This window comes from Fukomys damarensis, unplaced genomic scaffold, assembly GCF_012274545.1.
Source record: "Fukomys damarensis isolate Sample0158 unplaced genomic scaffold, DMR_v1.0_HiC HiC_scaffold_14, whole genome shotgun sequence".
NCBI lineage: Eukaryota > Metazoa > Chordata > Mammalia > Rodentia > Bathyergidae > Fukomys > Fukomys damarensis.
The window spans coordinates 29,328,318-29,336,149 of record NW_022900926.1 but is presented as its reverse complement, the minus strand read 5'-3'; positions in this window follow the sequence as shown (position 1 = coordinate 29,336,149).

The following is a 7,832-nucleotide window of genomic DNA, read 5'->3' as shown; positions in this document are numbered from 1 at the left end:
TACAATCAGCAACATAATACCATCAAGCACAGCTTAGAAAATGACAATTTGTGGTAGTTATTAATCTATCACCTTTAATTGTGTGAATTAAATCAAAATTGAAGACCAGCCCAAAATATGTTTATAGTGAATAAATGCTTCATATAGCATCTTTACTCTTTAGGATGGGGATTTAGAAGGAGTTGGGGGGGGATAGATAGATAGAATAGAGAAAGGTTAGAAGTGAGTTCACAGGACAGGGGGAGATCACACAATCTCTAGGAAGAGATGAGTTTAAGACCAAAATATACACAAGAACAGAACAAGCTAACAGCAATAGGGAGGCTAGAGACTGTAATCACTTTCTTTTAAAACAACTATTTGGGTTTGGTTCGCCTTTTATCAACAGAAATTTTCTTCACTTTTCCAGTGGGCTTTAATTCAGTGCCTCAGAATGGCCCTCTTTCTCTTTGTCGGGGGAGGAGGGACACCACAGTGTTGGCCTCTCCCCACCCATGTTTTTGCCTTAAAATGTTCTGTTCAAAAAGTGTGACACTTGGCTGTAACACAGAGCTGTAACACTTGGCTGTAACACTGAGCACACTTTGTTATAACAAAATGAGGTGAAACTATTTGTTCTTACAAAGAATTTTACATGAATTGCCGCAACATTATACATAATAGCCAAAAATTGGAAATAGTCTTAGTATTAATTGATTATAGACACAAAAATGGCATGCATTCATATAATGAAATACAACTTAACAATAAAAAGGAATGAATTACTGTATTTTCACATGCTATAGCATGGATGATTATATTAAAATTTTAAAAATCAGATAAAAAAACATACTCTGTGGTTTAGTTTATGTGAAATGTTTCAGAAAGTAGAAATCTATAAATTTTCAGATTAGAGGTTATCTAGGGCTGGGTAGGACTGCTAACAAGTGCAGAGAAACTTGTTGGGATGACAGAAATATTCTAACACTAGATTGGAGAGATAATTTCACAACTATATAAACTAGCTTAAAATAAATGAATTGTATGTTCACAGTGGGTAGATTTTTGCAGAATGTAAAGTTCTACCTCAATAAAACTGTTTTAAAAATATGGACTTGGAAGTGGGGAGATAGAAATAAAACAAGTTGACAATATGTTAATATAACTTAACCTTGATGATGAGTATTGGGGTTTTATTACACTATTTTTAATGTATGTTTAAAATTCACAGTAAAAAATTTTTAAATGATAATGTGATGTGCACTTTAAGTTTCTTTATAACGAAACACTTAGCTGAGCATGATGGTGCATGCCTGTAACCCCAGCACTCTCAGAGGCTGAGGTAAGAGGATCACAATTTATTGGGCAACTTAGTGAGATCCTGTCTCAAAATAAAAAACAAAAAGAGCTCAGTGTGAAGGCCCTGGGTTCAATCTCCAGCACTGGGAAAAAAAAAAAGGTATACTCTGTTAATTGCTCAATATAATTTAATACAATTATTAGGTTTATACTTAATTTTCAAGCTATTTCATTAAATGTGGTAATATTCAGCAGAAAATTGACCAAGGAGATGCCCTGATGGATGTATTAGTTAGATATGTATTTATAGACTGTATCCAACAACTTCAATAGGCCCCAAAACTCATATTTGTTTGGTGAAGAAATCATAAAGCTAAAAAGTCTTCAAAGGGTCACCTCTGCTTTTGAAAGATTCTCACATAATAAAGGGATCTTTTCCTTTCTAAATATTTAGTACAGCACATATAAGAATCATTCAAAATTCCTCTTGTTTTTAGGTCAACAGAATCCTTGGGCTGTGTTGATGAATATCTTCCTTTAATCTGTTGACAGCCAAATCAAACGAAGTACATTTAGAAACCAGAACAAGTCATGAATCCTGTACATGTCTGGCTTTTAACAAAAAGAAAAGATTAATGAAGGAAAATTATTGATTAATTAAGCATATGTATTATTAGAGTTTTATTGTTCTACCTGCGTTTTTTTTTTTTTCCTGTTTATTTGTTTGCTTGTTTGTCTTGCAGTACTGAAAATTAAATCCAGGGAGCACTGAGTTATATCCCCAGCCCTTTTAGTTTATTTTTTTGCTTCCTTGTTTGTTTGCTTAGGGACAGAATCTTGCTTAGTGGCTCATGTTGTACTCAAACTTGGAATTCTCTTGCCTTATTCTCCCTAGTGGCAGGGATTATAAGTGTGAATCACCACACACAGCAAGGGTTTTTAAAAGAGACTTTAATGTATTGCAATATCCAGCTGGCCATGAGCTAAATATACCTGAACTTTAGTGGTTGATAACTAGAGAGAGTAACCTGCCTGGAAAGTTTGTCATGGAATCACTGCCAGCAAGATAGCACCAACCTGTTGGAAAGAAGAAATGTTCAATACCAGGTAAGAATTTTTGATATATGAGAAAAAATGGTAAGTCTTTCTAAAGGACCTGATAAAGAATTTTGCTAGATTTAGAAGCAAAATTCACTGGAACAAGTACCACATTTTGTTTATGTATTGCATTGGTAATGGAAATAATTTACATAGGCTGGACTGTTAAACATATACACATACACCCCCACAAACATACACACAATCTAGAAAGCATATATTGTTTGAAATATCACTGCCTTTACTTCCTTCTTGTACTTTAAACTCTGATGTAGTTACTGAGAGCCATGCATCATCCGTGTCTGACTTCCTGGAAATTTCTTATCCTGGTAGTTTTTATACTAAATAGAGACTGCTGCCAGGTTTAATGGAACTGTCAATAAATTTTGTACAGTATATTAAAACTCTTTCAAAAATAAATAAATACATAAAAATAAATATTTCCATGGCAATATCAAGTTCTGGGAAATATAATACATTTTTTTTTTACATTTGGGATAAATTCCAGCCTACTACAGTGTGTAAGCATCTAGAACCCAGAATACCTGGACTTCTTTTTTAACTTATTCAGTATAAGTGGTGACTACTCATAATGACCCAGAAGTCAGTCCTTTAGGTCCACATTTCTGTCCTCAATCTTTCAAGATCCTGAAAACTCAGTGCTTTAAAAAATTCTTTTCTGTGCTAAAAGTAGATAAAATATGGGTAGTTACAAACATGAACACAGAAAGTTCTCCATCCTCTCCTGGAAGACACCTGCTGTTATGCAAAACAGGTATTTTTCTATAATTGTTTAGCACATAGCCTTTTTAAACTAGATAATTCCGGTCTTTCAAAAGTATGAGTCCTACATGTATAGTTGGTGTTGAAAGAAAACATTCTAGAATAGTCAAAGTACATTTACTGCAACAAAGTTTAGTCATTTTTCACACTAAGAAATCATTCATACTGAAGAAATACTCCCAAAATATTATCTATCATTTGTGGATTCAGCTTGCTAACCACTATCTCAGGAAGAACTTTTTCAAAAGAGTCAATGGAAAAGCTACTGGTGAGGTAACTTTTCATTATCTAAAAATGGACATGGGAGAAATGTCTTGTGTCAACAGAAAAGAAGTGAAAACAGGTGTAGAATAACCAACTTATAGTTAGGCATGAGAAATCCTAATCACAGAGGCAGAAAACATCTGTAACATATGGCTGTAACATATGGCAGACATTGCTGCCCAGCGAGAATTGTCCCAGGCTGGTCTCAAAATCCACTTCAAACTAGGGGTGGTGGCATGTTTTTGTAAGCCTAGTACCTCGGGAGGCTGATGCAGAAAGATTGCAAGCTCAAGGCCAGTTTGGGCAACTCAGCAAGGCTGTCCTTCAAAATTAATTTAAAAAATAGTGATGGAGCCACAAATGAGCTGTTTATAGAGCTCAGTGTTTCTTGTGTTCATTTTCCAACAGCACCCCACACACACAACACACAAATACACACATACATGTGCACGCACACACACAATCAAGTTCCACCAGTGCTCATGTATAATCATCTCCAAAATAAGAAAGTGAAGCAATTCTTTGTAGAATAAGAGGAAAATACTAGATTGTTTCTATTTTTGTCAGTACTTTCTGATGTACATAATAAATCACTAGGTAGTAATGTAATTGTCATCATCAGTCTGGAATCTCTCTAAAACACAGAAACATCTTTCACTTAAAAATTTAATATTTATTTATTTATTTATTTATATTTGGTCAAAGTGTTGGCAAGTTGAATCCAGAAACTGTACATAGCATTTCAGGAGGATTCCATATGATATATTTCTTTAATATTAAAGATACTGGAACTTTTTGTAATATATATACTTTGATTCTCTACAACATTTTCTTTCAAAACTACATACAAATTTAGTACTCTTAATTGCAAAGGATAGGAATTGCTACACTCATTGCCAGTTCTTTGCCCCATGTTCATGACCTACGTGATAATGACTATGTCAAAATTCTGGTTTTCTCCCAACCTTGAACCACATTCATTTGGTGACTACAGCTCTGAACAGGCATCTTGGAATACATCATTCTTTTCATAATTACATCATCAGTGGCACTAGGCAAAAGGATTTTACCAACAGGATTTTATTTAAAAGGTGTCATCTATTCATATGTGGATTTTGATAGCCATTAGCATTATTCATCAAATATTTCCATCTGTCTACCTTCTAGGTTCGACTGTACTTCCTGTTCCCCTTATGAGTACGGCTACGTGGCTGGATCTTGCAATGAATTGTGAGCAATGTCACTTTTATTCTCGACCATTTCATGGTCAATGTGAGATGCACCAGGATTTTCCCTTTTTACTCTCTAACCTGGTGACCAGGCTACCCATCAAACTGCATAAAGAGGCCCTATGAGCAAAATCCCTTTGCCAACCTACTTGGATATATAGTGTGAGTGAAAAATAAGCCAATGTTGTTTAAAGACAGTGAGAATTAGGAGTTGATTATTAGCAGGTATAATCTTGTCTGGCCCAAATGATACCTGGATGGAGAACCTGAAATTACCATTTTAAATCAGTAACTTTTTACACCATGTTTTGTTTATTGAGTTAGTACATTTTCAAGCGATTCAGCAGCCTTACTATAAAAATTCACAGGAAATTCTCTTTAGTAAATTCCCTGAAAAGACAAGTTGACTATATCCATGTAGTTTTGAAAGGGGAATTTCATCCTTCAAAATTTCCAAAGGGAGTTTTTTTGTATCAGGTGCCAGGTTGATCTCAGAAGACAAAGAACAGGAAACTATCCTGACCCACCCTGACTTGAACTTGTCTAACTGTGAAACTTCCCTTCCAGATGAGAGCTGGTAAAGTTTACAAAACCAGAGCAAACCGTTCTTTCAATTTTCCTTAATCTGACTTAAATCAAAAGAGAATTAACCACATGCAATCAATTCCAAAATGAAATTTATCTAAATTTCATGGGGAATTTATGTCCAAATATATTCTCATACAGTTTTGTTTTTCTATTAAGTGATTATGATATTTTACCCCAGTAGATTCTGAAAGAAGACATCTGTATTAAGCTATTCTGAAAAGCCTATTATGGACTGAACTCTGTTCCCCCCAAAATTCATATGTCTAAGTCCTAACTCGGTACTTCAGAAAGTAACTAATTATGGAGACAGGGTCTTTGTAGAAGTAATTAAATTAGATGAGGTCATTAGGGTAAGCCCTAATCTACATTCCACTGATGTCTTTATAGGAAAAGAAAATTGAGGCACAAATAGAACAGAGGGAAAATGATTCAAACACACAGGGAGAAGATGACTATCCACAAGCCAAAGAGATACTCCAAGACTAGATGCTTTCTTCACCCCAGGAGGAACCAGACCTGCTGGCTTCTGGCCTCCAAAACTGAGAGACAGCACATATTTCTGTTGGGTAAGACACTCTGTCCGTGGTATAGTAGCTCTAGCTAACTGATACAACATCTGCATCAGGCATAGCTAGTAGCACAGTGCAGTGGGATATGAGCAAGACTCAGAACTCCCAAGTCGCAACTGCATTTCTAACAAGCTGTGTGACTGCAAACAGTGCTTAAACTCTGTCTCCTTCTAGTTCCTCCTCTGTAAAATGGGGTTTAGATTTTTAAATTTTATTTATTCTTTAATTGATAAATAAAAGCTATGTACATATTTGTTAGGTACAATGTTGTTTTGAATTGTGTATTCATTGTGGAAGAGCTAACTGAAATAACATATTTTGAGAGGATGAGAACACTTAAAATTTACTCTCTCAGCAACTATCAAGAATATATTGCTCCCGGTCCAGCAGCCATCGCTCCAGCACCGGGAGGTAGCTTGGGCCCCAATCCACCAGGGGAAGGAGAGCCATGCCTTTTCCCGCCCCAGCTGCCATCGCTTGCGCACTGGGAAGATAGCCACATGGGCGCTCCTGAACCCCTAACCCTCCCCCCCGCCCCCTGCACTCTCAGACCTCTTGACTGTGCCAGTCTTTGGACCCACTCTGCAGAGGCAGAGGTGGTCATCAAGGGTATTTTTCTGAGTTCCCAACTTTGAACATCTTTAAAGAAAGGGCATGGGAAACCTGTAATAGAACATTGTGGAGTTCAACAATTCAGAAAGTTGGGGAACTCAATCTGGGCCTTGCAGCCCGAGGTCAGTCAGTGTCATGGGCTTCAGCCATTAGCTAACTGGGACCAGGGCTCTAGCATCCTCACTCTGTCTAAGCCAATAAATGGTAAATACACTATATTGAAATTTTGTTCCCTGCACACATGTTCTGGACTGCTTCTTGATTTCAATTTAATTCAAATGATTTAAGGGCGATAGACTAGTGACTACCACAGGTGGTCAGTTTCCAAGTTGTGCTTGATCTTAATGTGTTGCTGATTGTATCAGTTCGGATAAAGCATTGCGGTTGATTTGATGAGCTGTTTTCTCAGATGTTATGAAGATGAGAATGTCTGTGGGTCGTTAGAGACACAGAAGCTAGGGAGCAACCATATCAGGAAGATTTGGGTGATAATCCAGAGGTTAAACCAAGGACAGTCTGACAACAAAAATTAAAATGAGAACACACTTAACCAAGACACAAGGACAGACTTCCAGTTCACCAATGGCAAATAGTAGGGGAAATGAGGATGAAAAGGCCAATAGTGAATCACCAGGACACCCTGAACTCAAAGCACAGGAAGTAACAAAACAGATCAATCAGGTTCTACAAAAATTCAAAACAGAAATAATTTCCCAGATAACCATAGAGATAGTGAGCAAAATTAAAGTCGTGATTCGAGACTCTAGAGCAGAAACTAACAAAAAAATAGATGAGCTCAGGACCATGATAGAAGCCATGAAGGCCCAGCATAAGAAAGAAATGGAAAAAATAAATGCCCAAAATAGGAAAGAAATGGAATCCATAAAACAGATTCAAACAGATATCCAGGAGATTGAACACTCTATTGAAAGTGTACGCAACAGAATAAAAGAATGAGAAGATAGACTCTCAGATATAGAAGATAAGATTGCAGTCAGTGACCACGAAAAGAGAGGTCTTTTGAAAACAGCAAGGGATCATGAGAAATCGATCCAACAACTCCTAGATGATGTGAAGAAGAATAACATAAGACTGATAGGAATACATGAAGTAGCAGGAGAAAATACAAAGGACTTTAAAAAGCTGTTCACAGAATTAATGACAGAAAACTTCCCAAACAGAGGGGAAGAATTTGACATTCAGATAACTGAGGCATATAGGACCCCAACTAGCTACAATCAAAAAAAAAATCTACACCTAGACATATAATAATCAAGATCCCAGAAACCCAACAGAAGAACAAAATACTACAAGCAGTAAGAGAAAAGAAACAAATCACATACAAAGGAAAGCCCATCAGAATCAAAGCAGACTTTTCAACACAAACCCTTGGGGCAAGGAGAGCCTGGAA